This window comes from Prionailurus viverrinus, chromosome D4 (assembly GCF_022837055.1).
Source record: "Prionailurus viverrinus isolate Anna chromosome D4, UM_Priviv_1.0, whole genome shotgun sequence".
Taxonomy (NCBI): domain Eukaryota; kingdom Metazoa; phylum Chordata; class Mammalia; order Carnivora; family Felidae; genus Prionailurus; species Prionailurus viverrinus.
In genome coordinates, this window is record NC_062573.1 from 63,384,795 (window position 1) to 63,400,254 (window position 15,460).

General features: G+C 41.9%; 1 protein-coding gene across 2 annotated transcripts in view; it reads left to right on the forward strand.

Annotated features, from left to right (window-relative positions):
• FRMD3 (FERM domain containing 3) overlaps positions 1–15,460 on the forward strand; it is a 308,042-nt gene that overhangs the window by 74,174 nt on the left and 218,408 nt on the right. The gene's annotated exons all lie outside the window — the stretch shown is intronic.

Below are 15,460 nucleotides of genomic sequence, written 5' to 3' on the forward strand. Positions count from 1 at the left end.
CAGAGGTCTGTTTTGAAATGACGCACCTCCAGATGCTGTTTCAAGCTCTCAATATTTGCCCGTGCCAGCTGGTACGCATTTCCTTTGCAATCTTTCTATGAACTGGGATACCAAAAAAGGTCGGCTCTCAGAGTGACCTAGTGGGATGCAGCATCTGTTTAGGTAAATGCTCAGCATACAATGTGTAAACCTGCTATTTTCCCTGGTGACTGTACTGAGATTCCTTTCTCAGAAATGCATAGCGAACAAGCGTAGCGGAGTCCTAGTACTTCAGGCCCAGCAGGATTGCAGAACTCAGCTTCGTAGCCTTTCTGCATGAGCAACAATTTACAAGTATTTCCACCCTGTTATGGGATGACTTGGGTCCCCCTAAAATTCATGTGTTGAAGTCCTAACCCCTTAGTGGCTTGTAATGACTAACCTCTAAAGAGGTAACTAAGATAAAATAGGTCATCTGGTGGCCCTAATCCAATATGACTGGTATCCTTAAAAGAAATGGAGATTAGGACACAGACACACACAGGGGAAAGGCCATGTGAAGATACAGGAAGATGGCGGCCATTTACAAGCCAAGGAGAGAGGCCTCAGAAGAAATCAACCTTGCCAGCACCTTGATCTTGGTCTTCCTGCCTCCAAGAATGTGAGACAATAAATGTCTGTTGTTTAAGCCAGTTGCAGCCCTGGCAACCGAATGCACACCTTGATAGGTAATCTTTTTTTTTTTTTTGCCAAAAGAAGAACACAATGTCTTTTGGAGATATATGGCCCACACTAAAATGCAAATTTGTAAAGAAATAAAATGCAGAAAAATCAAGCCCACATCTACTGATTGTGATAATTTGATAGACAGGAGCTCTGCTCTGCACAGAGGTCCCTCAGGAATTACAGGGAAGGCCACTAATGGCCAGATTGATTAACAGGGTCTTGATAGCCCCGCTTGTCTCCTTCTGTTTTGTTCCCTTTTGTTTGCTGCTAGACTACATGCTTACAGTCCTCATGTTACAGAGTATTGAGGAAACTGCTGCCCGAGTCACAGCAGTTGGTGGCTGTGAATGAGATGAGGGACTTCCAAGTGGTGACCTCTTGTTTTTTGTTTTTTGTTTTTTTTTTTAAATTTACATCCAAATTAGCATATAGTGCAACAATGATTTCAAGAGTAGATTCCTTAGTGCCCCTTCCCCATTTAGCCATCCCCCCTCCCACAACCCTTCCAGTTTGTTCTCCATATTTATGAGTCTCTTCTGTTTTGTCCCCCTCCCTGTTTTTATATTATTTTTGTTTCCCTTCCCTTATGTTCATCTCTTTTGTCTCTTAAAGCCCTCATATGAGTGAAGTCACATGAGATTTGTCTTTCTCTGACCGATTAATTTCACTTATCATAATACCCTTCAGTTCCATCCATGTAGTTGCAAATGGAAAGATTTCATTCTTTTTGACTGCCAAGTAATACTCCATTGTGTATATATATATATATATATATATATATATATATATATATATATATATATACATACCACATCTTCTTTATCCATTCGTCCATCAATGGACATTTGGGCTCTTTCCATACTTTGGCTATTGTCAATAGCACTGCTATAAACATGGGGGTGCAGGCATCCCTTCAAAACAGCACACCTGTATCCTGTGGATAAATGCCTACTAGTGGAATTGCTGGGTCATAGGGATTTTTTGAGGAACCTCCATACTGTTTTCCAGAGTGGCTGCACCAGCTTGCATTCCCACAAGTGGTAACCTCTTCTTATAGAAAATCCCAGAAAGGTCTAAACAGATGGGCTCTTTCAGGCATTTTATGGTTAATCTCAAGAACCTTACTGAGAGTTTTGTTGTTGCTTGGTTTACAGCCCATGATTAAGAGCTTTTTAAATTAAAAACAAAATAAGTTGAGGGGCACCTGCTTAACTGCAGTCAGTTAAGTGTCCGACTTCAGCTCAGGTCATGATCTTGCAGTTAGTGGGTTCAAGCCCCACATCGGGCTCTGTGCTGATAGCTCAGAGCCTGGAGCCTGCCTCGAATTCTGTATCTCCCTCTCTCTGCCCCTACCCTGCTTGCACTCTCTCTCTCTGTCTCTGCCTCTCTCTCTCTCTCTCAAAAAAAATAATGAGCTGAACACTGCTGTAATCGGTTCAATGGACAATAGGCAATAGTTCCTAGTACTTTCTTTTCCCACCTTCTGCTGACTTTAAAGCTGAGAGATACAGTTTCAGGGTAGCCAAGGAAGCCAGCTGCCAAGGTGCAGCTTGTAGACAGATCCCATTGTTAGGTCCCTATTGTTTTCATGTCACCTTTATTTATTTGACATATGTGTACATTTACCCTTCCCAAGGAGTTCAGGCACAAAGAGTGTCATAAAATTATAGAACACTGGGCAAATGAAAACAAAAGAAAATCAAGCAAAAAATCCTGGAGGAAGATTTGTGTGCATTTACACTAGAGAGGAAGGAGGGGAGGGGGGGAGAGAAGGAGGGCAGAAGAGGAGACTGGAGTTTTGGGAAAAGCCTGGAACAGGAGTCAGGACGCTCCATTGTCATGGACTTGCTGTGTGCTCCTGGGCACATGCATTACAGTTTCTTCATCTGTCAGGGCTTCCTATCAATGTCACACGCTTGTGCTATTGAAAGGAAGGTGTATGGAAATGTAGACTGAAGTGCCAGTTGAGTTTAATAGGGTCCCTAGGATCCGCTGGTACTATTCTAAAGGATCTCGTTAATCTTGGATCAATTTCAATGTTCCAAGTGGGAGAGAACTTTTCAAAGGGAATGAAAGCCCATGACACAGGATCATGGTGTCTGCCAGAAAGAGCTGTCTGTCTTTAAAGTGCCTCTCCGCCACAGGTCTACCCCTTGTGAGTGCTGGTCAGGCCCACTTTCCAAGAGCCTTCTCTCCCCAGGAAATGCTGGCCAACCTGGCCTCTGGGAGAGGAAGGATTCCATCTCAGAGCGGACAGGCGTGACAATGGCGTCTGAGATCTCCTACCTTCCAACATCTAATGTGACAGAGCTAGAGCCAGAACCCAGCTGGCCCCATTGGGAGAGATCTCTGGCCCCTGAACCGGCAGACTTGACCGAGGATTTGGGCTTAATTCTGGAGGCAACTCTCTGGTCCGATGAGAGTCCAGAAAGTGACGGCTGGATGACACTGCCACCTCCAATCAGAAAAGCCATTCCTTGCCAGCCCAGATAAAGCAGCTGTTGAATCATTCATGAATATTGCTGTCAGCAGTAACAATGGGAATGGTCCCATCTGAAGTTCAAAGGATGCTGGCCATTCCTGGCAAGTGTCCTGATGGGAGAAAATGTGATGGCCTTGGTTGCCAGGGAATAATGGGCGTGCGCACATCAGGTGTGTGCACTTAGGGTTGACACTCAGACAGATATGCTGAGGATCAGGGAAAATGCTCAGGAATCCTGAGACGAGGGGGGCTATGGTGCAGCTGGAGAAGTGGGGGAAGGAGGCTGAAGTTCTCATGGGGCGTGGTGGCCCTGTCAGATAACACGTCTTCCGCTTGCCCTACCTGCCAGAGAGCAACATTCAGATGGACACTTTTGCCGTCCAGCGGCAGGGGACTGATTTCTCCTCGAGGTGGGTGGCAGGTAGGCATTCCACCAGCTGTGAGCTGTTTTATAAATGTTACATTAATTCTGAGTGGGTCCTCCGTAGGGGAAGGGGCAGAGCATTTTCTTTCTAGGCTGAAATAAATTTCTTTGGCAAAAGCAAAGTGACAGACAAGTTATTTATTTAGACAGGGAGAAGCCACCCTACTGTTTGTCCTTACCAGTAATAAATATTTCAGTGTTTAATGTTAGCATCTTGTGGAGCAGAATAGAGAAATACCCTGAGCAAGATGCTCGCTGACCAGCCTTTGAGACCCTCTTCTGGTCTCCATACTTGCTTTCATTTCCTTTGCTGTCAGAGAATCCCCAGAACAGTGTGGTGCCATTTTTACCCCCTTTCTGCACAATATGCCAAGTAGAGAATATTTACGTGACCCTTGCCAACCACCAAGCAAATGTGACCACTTGTGTGGACTATAGATTACTAAGGGACTGTTATTTTGAAGTTACTACTTGTTAGTACAGGTAGCTTTATAGCTATGAATGCTTGAGTAGGTTTTTTTTCTCCAACTGAGTTCTATATTCACAGAAAATCATGATCTGCCTTTTTGAAACCTAGGTATGCCAGGATAGTTCGTTGAGATATTAGTTAGCAGACATGGGGTCTCCCTCCATCACTTACTCTCCTCTGTGATCAAATTAGGGAGGAAGCTGAAAGTACTGGAAGACTGTAGCTCTTCCTTTCTTCTGTAAAAGGTGAGGCTCTGGGAAGAGAAATCTCTTCATGTTCCTGGTGGATAATGATGAGGGGATAAACCTTTCAGATCCATCAGGGAGTGAGAGGAAGGAGATTCCTAAAGCCTGGGAAGTGCTTTGCATGGGACCAAGGTTCTAGAGGGGGATGGAGTATCACAGAAGAGATGGTGTGACATGATCCCATTGAAGGTGGCCCTGGGGACATTGGCTCCCGGAATTGTCTAAAAGCATCGAAGTCACTGGACCTGAGACACTGGCTGGGACAATGAACATCTTCGCCATAAGCAGCAACCTGACTGACAAGAACACAGACACCTCCTCGATGCTTAGATGTTTCAGAGACCTCAGCACAACTGTCCAGAGTAGAGGACATGAAAATGTACCAGTAATAACTGAGGTTGAAATTCCTCCTTCCAACTCGGTGGTATGGAGAACCAGAGCCAGATTTATATGGCAAAAATAGAGAAATGTTATATTTCTGTCACACCTGAGCTCATCTGCTGAGTAGTTATGGATGGGCTTATGGTTCACCTAATGTAACTTCCTTATTTCACAAATGAAGACAGTGAAACTCTGAACTGTGTAACTCTTTGAGGTCTTTCAACCTCTCTAGGTCTCTTTTCCATGATCTGCCAATAAAGGGAATTTCCTAGTAGAATTCCCAAGAGAATTGTTTGAGGAAAGTAATGAGAAATTGGGAATCTGGCTAACAAAATCTATAATCTTGCTATTTTAAGTGCCTTGAAATGGCTTGAATAGATATCACAGGGCCTTTGCATATGCTGCTTCCACTCGTTTCCATTCCCACTCCCATACCTTGTCCATCTTTTAGGACTCAGTCAAATGTCATCTTCTCTGAGAAGCTTTCCCTGATATTCCTTGTCCCCCCGGACTGGGTTAGGTATCTCTCCTGGCATTCTGGATTTACCTCCATGAGTTAGATTTTTATTGCTGCTGTAACATACTACTATACATTTAGTTGTTTGGAACAAATTTATTATTTTACAGTTTTGGAGCTCAGAGGTCAGAAATGGGGCTTACTGGGCTAAAGGTCAAGGTGTCAATAGGGCTGTATTCCTTATGGAGGCTCCCCCATCTTCAAAGCCAGCATCTTCAAATATCTTCCTAACTCTGAATACCTCTGCTTCCTTCCACATCAGTGGACCCCGTGATAACAGTGAGCCCACCTGGACAATTCAGGATAAACTCCTCATCTCACGGTTGTCTGATTAACAATCTTACTTCCACCTGCCACCCGTAAGTCCCCTTTGCCATGTAACCTGACATATCCACGAGTTCTGGGAATAAGGACATGGATGTCACTGGGGGTCCACTATGCTGCCTGTCACATCCCATCGATGTTCTTGTCACACTGTATGGTGGTGGCCTCTCACTTTGGCTGTCTTCATCTTAGACATTTCAGGCTCAGTGTGTTTGTCTGTTTCTTGTTGTCTTGCCAGAAATTCTGTACAGACACTTCAATCTGGAAGCTTTAGGATGATGGCATGATCTTTGCAGTGTTATGAATGGATTTAAACTCATTATCAACATTGAATAATTAGGAGGCTTTGCATGATAACTGTGAGTCCCCTTTTTATGGGAAACACAAAATTTGGCAACATTGGACATGTGATTCAAGGTATCTTCACTCTCACTTGGCTTCCATCACTCATATGCATTAACTGCCCAAGACCTGTGGGCATTCTGCACTAAGATCCTGTCCTGTAATAGAAACCCCATACATTTATTTGCTGAATGAGTGGTATAACTCAGTGGCCAACTTAAAACCTAGGTGATGGATTGAATTGAGAGACCAGAAGACAGAAGACCAGCCTGTAAGGGGGTTGTCTATAGGACTGGCAGAGAACATCTGATGGGTGGGATCAAAGTGGGGTTTCAGGTAACTGGCTGTCTTAGCTGGGTCTTGAAACAGAACCTGAGGAAAGGACTCATGTGTAGGTGATTTATTTGAGAGGTTATCCCAGGGAGCCAGAATGAAGAGGTAGAGGGACTGAGACAGAGAAAGAGGAGAGCCTAGATAAAGCTGTTGTTATGGACTGAATATTCATGTCCCCCCAATTCCTATGTTGAAGTCCTAACTCCCAGTGTGGCAGTATTTGGAGACGGGGCTCTAACGAACTAATGAGGGTTAAATGAAGTCATATGGGTAAGGCTGTTATCTGATAGGACTATTGTTCTTGTAAGAAGAGACACCAGAGAGCTCTCTTCTTGGAAGCACTGAGGAAAGGCAGCCATCTACAATCCATGGGGAGAGCTCTCACCAGACACCAACACTGATGGCACCTTGATCTTGGACTTCCAGGCTCTACAACTCTGAAAAAATATGTTCCGATTGTTTAAGCCATGCAGTCTATCGTGTGTTATTAGGGCAGCCCCAACAGACTAATACAGATGCATTGTGGAGATCACCACTGTGGGCAGTGGGGTCTCACTCCTGATGAGATCTCCTGAGGAGGGGGCTTTAGAATTCTCCATCCGGAGAACGGGAGCCAGGGCAGGCATTGCCTTTGGCTTCTACCCCCTTGGTTGAGTGTGGGCTCAGGAAGGGTTAACTGTCCCGCACTGGCGGACTGTGCATGTGCCCAGGCATCTCCCCGTAGCCTCTGTGGTCTTGGGGAAGCCCCAGGGGCTGGAGTGGAGTCTGCATGGAACTTGACGGAAATTAGGGACGAGGTGGAGAGTGTGTGAGCTGGGGCACCAGATGTGTCTGCTCATGGAGACCTGGAAATGCCCAAGCTGGGGGTCAGGAGGCCCAGGATTAGGAGATAGGGAGTGAACACATAGGCAAGCTGAACTCATTGGTGTGATGCCATAAGCCAGGGTCCAGTGGCCAGAGCTTTGAGGAGTATGCGGGTTAATGGCCATGCAGGCTCTTAAATGATGAATAAATGCAATGTAGATTCTCCACAGAGCTGAAGTTCCGTTTTTCCTCTCCCTACCTTTGCATTATTTCCACAACCTTTTACTGTTGCTACTTACCTGAGTTCCCTGAGTAAGCCCAACTGCCAGACATTGAACTTTTCCCTCTGATCACTCTATTGGGTGTGTGTGTGGGGGGCAGTTAATGAACAGTGAAATAACTTGATGGCAGGTGTCAGCAAGGTAGCTGAGTATAACAAAATGTCTAGAATAATAAACATTTATTGAGTGAATGAATAATTAATTCATAAATGGAAATCGGTGCTTGGCCAACTGAGCATATTTCTTCCTATTTTAAGTCATCAGTTTTGTTTCTTGGGATTTTTTTCTCCCCTGACCAAATCCCTTGTCTCATTTAACATCTGTTTTGTGGCCTATAGAATTTCTATATTTGATAAAGATGACCATTATGACTGCATTTTTCCCAGCTTTATTGAGATATACTTGACATGTAACATTGTATAAGTTTAAATTATACAATGTGATAATTTGACCCACGTATATATCACAAAATGCTTATCACTATAAGGTTAGTTAACACTCTTTCACCTCACATAATTACCATTTTGTTGTTGTGTGGTGAGAACATTAAAAGCTCTACTTTCATTGCAACTTTCAAGTATACAATACAGTATGGTCAGCTGTAATCACCATGCTGTTCATTACACCCTCGTCCTCGGAACTTACTCATTGTTTAACTGAAAGCTTGTACCTTTTGTACCTTTTTGACCAACATCACCCCATTTTCCTCACCCCTTAGCTCCTAGAAGCCACCATTCTACTCTATGTGTTTGATGTTTTTTTTTTTTTTTTTAATTAAAAATATTTTTTAAAAATGTTTATTTATTTATTTTGAGAGGGAGAGAGAGAGCATGAGCAGGCGAGGGGCAGAGAGAGAGGGAGAGAGAGAATCCCAAGCAGGCTCCATGCTGTCAGCGCAGAGCCTGACACGGGGCTTAATCCCATGAATCGTGAGATCATGACTGGAGCTGAAATGAAGAGTTGGATGCTTAACCGACTACTTGAACCACCCAAGCACCCCGAGTTCAAAGTTTTAGATTCCACATATAATCGAGATCACACAGTATTTGTCTTTCTCTGTCTGACTTATTTCACTTAGCATAATGGCCTTAAGGTCATGACTGGGTTTTTATTTTGGATATTTTCTGCACCGTTTTCAATTTTTCTGGATTTTGACTTCATTAAATATATCTTCTTGTTTTCTTAATCCCCTTGCTTTTTATTTCCATGGATAGCACAGCTGCTGGGAATCCTCAAGACCCATCAATCCATTGCAAGGGGCTTGAGCTGAGTGAGTTCTGTGCTCCATTGACTTTTAATCCTCCTTGAGCTTATTGATTCTAGATTTCAGATTCAGAATGTATCTCTCTCGGTCATAGTATGTGATAGAACAGATACCCTGTCAGTTGACTCCTTGGATAGCTCTTGCGGGTACAATACCCTTACTTAATACACATAGAAATCTCTGTTCTTTGATTTCAGTGATAATTGACCACCCCTTAGCCGTAGCCATGGGTCTAGCAACTGCATGTTAGAATGAAGGTAAGTGAAGGCCTCCAGACATATTCTCTCTCATCAGGAGCATCTTTCAACTTGGCGGGGGACGTCAAAGAAAATTTCACTTCAGTCCTCTCTTTTTAATAGATGAGGAGCTGGAGCCACACAGGTCAAGTGACTTGACGGCATTCACACAATGAGCCAGTAGCCGAGCCCTGGTTCAGAACCCAGGTGACCTAACTCCAAGCCCATTGTTGATCTGCAGGGTGGGACATTCTTGGGGTCAGTGAGAGTGTATTCTCACTGAAGAATGAATTCTTTTACCCTTGATTTGTCCTTCATCTGTCTTTTTCACTAGTTATGTCCAGGAAAGTCATATAGCATAAAGCAGCCTCTTACATAGTGTATCACTATATTTCTGACTAGTTGAACTTTAGGCAGCTGCTGAGTGGTTCTTTCTGTATGAAAGAAGCCATCCTTGGTCTTTATCAAGCTTGTACATGTGTCAACCTTCTGAATTAGTGTATTATAAAAGGTTGGGCAATATTGTCATTAGATATTTGTCTTCATTGCTCATGTGAAGGTAATATATCCCTCTACAGAGTCAGGCCACACCTTGCATTTTATAGATCGTCCTCTTAACAACTCAGTGTTTTGTTCATTAGGCTTCTTATATCCCTTAGCTTATATTGTTTTGAGCCATGCTTATTACTTTTAAAATTGAGAATTTTTAAAGTATTTAAAACATTCATAAGGTATTATTTCAAGGAGATATCATTTATCACTTAGATGGTGGACAGGACATATAAGACATTATGTCAGCAAGGGGGCAGGGAAAAAAGATGTTCTTATACACATCTGGGGGAGTTAAATTGTATAACCTCTATGGAGGATACTTTTGTAATATCCATCAAAATATTACATATGTATGTGTGCATTTAATCACACATACCTATATATACATACCTATATGTATGTACGTAGGTACGTAATACCCACTCTGACTCAGTAGTTCTGTTTCTAGATTTCTGGAGTGTCATGTTGAGGATATCTTTGCACATTGTGAAAGTGCATATATACGGGGGGTATTCAGAGTAGCACTGTTTGTTTCAATACTTCTCAGTCAAGGGGAGAGTGGTTAAATCAATCATGGTGCATCTATTCAGTGGATATTGCTCTGTATGCACCGACCTGAAAAAGTCTCCAAGATATTCCATTAATTGAAAACAACAAGGTGCTACCATTTGTCTTAAAAAGAGAAGAACATATACAAGGTTGCTTGTTAATATGTGTCATATCTCTGGTCATATACGTGGGAAGTGATACTGGCTGCCTGTAGGTGGGTCACTGGGTGACTGGGGGCAAGGGATGGAGGAGGCTTTCTTTTCACTGTAAACTCTTCTGTATACTTTGTACATTTAAAAATACTAATTTGAAGTCTATTTTGGGGAAAAAAAGTACATATGCACGTGATTTCCAATCTGCCCGAAGTTTTTAATGATTATAGAATACATTGAACTCCTTCTGGTATTCTTATTGTGAGCTCTATAGGCTATGCATATGCACATAAATAATTGTATATAATATTTAAATTAATACCCATATGTATGTGGCTGGGGTGGTGGGTAAAAAGAAAAACTTATTTTTCTTTTTTTTTTTTTTAAAATTTTTTTTTTCCAACGTTTATTTATTTTTGGGACAGAGAGAGACAGAGCATGAATGGGGGAGGGGCAGAGAGAGAGGGAGACACAGAATCGGAAACAGGCTCCAGGCTCTGAGCCATCAGCCCAGAGCCTGACGCGGGGCTCGAACTCACGGACCGCGAGATCGTGACCTGGCTGAAGTCGGACGCTTAACCGACTGCGCCACCCAGGGGCCCCTTATTTTTCTTTTTTAAAATTAAAACCATTTTTTATTGAGACAGAGAGAGAGTGAGAGTGAGTGAACAGGGGAGAGAGGCAGAAGGAGAGAGAGAAGATCTCAAGCAGGTTTCATGCTCGGCTTGGAGCCCAGGGCAGGGCTAAATTCAACAACCCTGGGATCGTGACCTGAGCTGAAACTAAGAGGTGGATGCTCAACCGACTGAGCCACCCAGGCACCCCTAGAAAAACTTATTTTTCTACCTGCAAGTTTGACAAGTTGTTGAGGTTTCTAGTATAGTCAGAGCTAGTTACTTATCTCAACTTTATGTACATTTTTAAAAACATCTGTTTAAACACATTTATGCATATGCAATTTAAAAACATCTCAAACCACATATTGCTTAGGGACACATGAATAAGTAGTAAGAATATAAAGAAATGCACAAACATACTCAACACTGATTCAATGCGGTTGATGGTGAAGGCCAGTAGGGGATGGAATTTAGGAGGGATAGATGCGTGATTGTTCATTACGTTTTTCTTTATAGCTTCTTGCATGTTTCAGATGTTGCATAATAACTTAAAAGGTTAACATGTGTTTCTGACTTGCTGCCAGGATACTATAGTTTGTGTTCCATGAAATTATAAGATGCAGAAACAGAAGGGGAATCGATGACTGTTATTTTCCTTGTTCTCTGTCATCTCATGCCAGTATGTAGAAGAGAGCCTGGCAGAGAGTGGGCCCTACAAAATGTTTGTAAAAATGCATAAATCAGCACAAAAACCCTCTGAGCTGCTGAAATGGCGTCTGATGGGTAGCATATAGTTTTCTCGTGCATCATCTTGTGTAACAGGATCTCAGGAAAGAAGTGGACACAACGGATGATGTCTGCAACCTTTCAGATGGGTAGGAAGAAAAGAACCTTGGGAGTTTTCTCAATACCTGGAAATGAAGATGAAATATAAAGAGGTGATTGGGTCTGTAATAAAATTTATTTGCCACTTGTACTCTAGGGCACGTAGCTTGAAAAAGACCCTTTTATGTCTCACAATAAGACTGGATGTTTTCTTAATGTGTGACCCTCTTCAGTGACCCTCTTTAGAAATATAGTTGACCCTCAACCACACGGGTTTAAAATGCATGGGTCTCTTAATATGTGTGGATTTTCTGATAAATACAGTACAGAACTGTAAATTTGCTTTCTCTTATGATTTTCTTAATGATATTTCAATTTTCTCTAGCTTACTTTATTGTAAGAATACAGTATACATAATACATATCACATACAAACCATGTGTTAATTAACTGTTATGTGATCGGTAAGACTTTGGGTCAACAGTAGGCTATTAATAGCTAAGTTCTTGGGGAGTCAAAAGTTATACATGGATTTTCGGCTGCCCAGGGTGTTGGTGTTGTTACGAGCATCAAGTGTACTCTATACTTGGTTAAGATGGCTAATGTGGGTGTAACTCTTGAGTTCCCCTTAGCAATGCTGCTCCCATCTGTCTTGTCTGTGTGCCCAGCCCCGGAGCCAGATTGTATGGGAGTAACTAGAAATGACTGGCATTTACTACTGCCCACTGTCAGTGGCAGAATAACCTTTGCTCCTTAGGGTAGCAGTCAGTCATTTGGTTCACATATTTGTTTAGAGACAGGTTGAAAAAAGAGTGTGGGAAAGTAAACATGGCTATCCTACAGTAGCTCTGTGTGTTAATACACGGAGACCATACAGGAATGGTATGCTGGTCTGTTACCTCACCATAGATAGCTAGCGAGAACAGTGCTGTCAAATAAAAATGTAATTCACATATGTAACTTAAACTTTTCTAGTTGCCACATGAAAAACATCAAAAGAAACAGATGACTAGTTAAAAGGAATACTGAATTTTATTTATATATTTTTATATTAAATATAAACATGTTTTCATTTCAATACACAATTAATGGTAAAGGGTACTAATGAGATTTTATATTCGTTTTCTTTGTACCAAGTCTTGGAAATCCTGTGTGTGTTTTACCGCTCCAGTCAGATGCTGAGGTCTCATCTGAAATACTTGATCTAGATTTAGATTTTAGGAAATTTACAGTTGAAAACTGGGTAGGTTCACATACCCAAGTTGTCCCATACATGCCGAAGGATTTTTCAGGAACTGAATTGGGCATCAGTTTTTAAATTAGAATGAATTAAAATTAAATATTTAGCTCCCCAGTCTCCCTAGCCACATTTCAAGTGCTCAGTACAGTGCAGAGTGGGAACTTATTCATGAACTTCTACGTTAGACATTTTTCTTCATTCTGAGAATGTTTGTCAATATGTTTTTGAGGGTATGCAATAAAAATTAGACATATTCTTACTCTTGAGTAGATTATAAACTAATAAAGCAGATGTATATATTGTTTTGAGTTCTGAGAACTGAGGTTTGACATTTGAGATTTAAGGTGATCACTCTAGGTGATCATTCTTTCACAAGTATACTTAAGCTCAGGTCAAAAAATCCAAGTAACTCTCACCCTAAAAAGTAATATATAACTTTCCAGTTTTTAGAGAAAAAAAGATAATAAATTTGAACATAAAAGAGTTCATCCACAAATAATTGAATGGAACTTCAAAAAACATAGACACTATAATTTCATGGTTTAAGTGAATTTCAAGAATTGGTTAACAAGGGGATGGCTAATTTAACTACTGAACATATGGTAGTAGAATTTGAAAATTTTTTAATTAAGTTTTTAATTTTAATTCCAGCATAGTTACCATATAGTGTTCTGTTCGTTGCAGGTGTACTGTGTAGGGATTCAACGAGACTATACATTACTCAGTGCTCATCATGGTACGTGTGCTCTTAATCCCCTTCACCTATTTTTCCCATCCCCCCAAACTAATTTTGAGTATAGATTGTAATGCGGGTTCTTGACACCTCCCATATTATGTAGGAGGATATTAATGAGCAGTCTATCATGTCAAAGTTCTAGTTAACTAGACGAGAACCATTGGAAGAAGGCCACAATTATTTGTTCCCCATGAGTATGGCTGCTGGAATGTTCTAAGAGCCCAGAGAGAGGGGCAAGGTTCTTTTGTGCTCTTGTCTCCCTCTTGATATCTTGTTGACAGGAATGAAGTCCAGGGACTTGGGGTTTTCATAGGAAATAGAATTAGTTCTTCCCCTTAAGCTTATATTCATCGGGACCCAACAATTCATCGGGACCCCTGAGATAGTTGTTAATAATGTATAGACACCTTGACAGGCATTTTTATCTGTCAAAGTGAGGGGCAGAGAAGGGACCAAGTCTGATTTGAGTGCTATGTTGTAGCATCACTCCATGGACAACTCATTTGTTGGAGAGGAATGGCCATCTCTTTTTGCCTGCCGACTTCCCCTTAACCCTCTTGCCTGGCTAAACCTTCAGCCTGATTATCAGAGCACTTCATGTAAGAAGCAGCCTACACCCAACTGTGGCTCTGTCACCTTGCAGTGTTTCAAAGACAGTCACCTGGGTGGGTAATCATTTTTCCCTATTCAAATAGAGACACAAGTGGAGTACTCGATATTTACGTGTCTGCCATGTGCACATCTGTGTGTGCGTGTGTGCCTTCGCATTGGGCCAGCTGACTATCTCCTTCTACTGCTCTTAAGAGAAGTTAAAAAATTATACACATTTTATAATGTATATAATTGTTGAATCATTATGTTGTACACCTGAAACTTACATAACACTGTATGCCAATTATACTTCAATGAAAAAAAGCATCCTTAACATCAAAAAAAAAAAAAAGTTCAACAACTACATTTTTCTGATGAATACATGTATGTTGTGGAAACTGTGGAAGACCACAGGGGCACCTGGGTGGCTCAGTTGGTTAAGCATCCAATTCTTGGTTTCAGCTCAGGTCATGATCTCAGGGTTCATGAGTTCGAGCCCCACATCGGGCTCTATGCTGACAGTTGCAGAGGCTGCTTGGGATTCTCTCCCTCTCCCTCTCTCTCTCTCAGCCCCTCCCCTGCTCATGTTCTCTCTCTCTCTCTGAAAATAAATAAAAATTAAAAAATATATGGACCCCCCCAAAGGACAATATAGCCTCTCTTAATCCCCTACCTCAAGATAGTTGCTGAAGTAGCCTGTCACTCTCCTTTATGAAACAATTGTTTATGAAAAAAACCACTGACTTTGTCTTAAAAGATAAGGTGTAGTGGTTTTCTCTTGCTTTTTGTTTTTGTCATAAAAACAAGCAAACAAATTGCTTGTAGCTTAGAGGACCTGGACTTGGTGATCTTGGGTTGAGGATATTTTGCAATGGATTGCTTATAAGTCTCAGAGCTTCTCTGTGTACCATGTTTCATGTTCCGGTACTTATTAAATGGGCATTCATTAGAGCCTCGTTTCCTACATTCTATCCATTTGGGAAGATCGCCCCCCTCCTCCAATTTGCAATAATGTCTTTTCACATTGCTTCGACTTTGAATAATGTCACCAATGTGAGCATTCAGATGTCTCTGTTGCTGGCTTTGGCACTTGATTTCCAGCACAATGTTTTTCTGGACAGGCAGTTTCTTAATTTTGTTTCTCCTGTCCAGGATGATGCGCAGGCAGTTTCTGCAGAGCAGCAATAGCCCTGGCCAGAGAGACCTGGCTCTGTCACATCTCTGGAGTCCCAGCCCTCCCCCTTCCTGGGGAGCTGAGAGTCTTTGTTTTAGGCTGCCACGCGGGACCCTGCTACTCTGAAGAGGAGGAGGAAGAACACTGATGATATGCATTTTGCCTCAAACTGCCTTTCGGGCAATGGTCTTGGAAAGAAAACATGAAAAACATTGTAA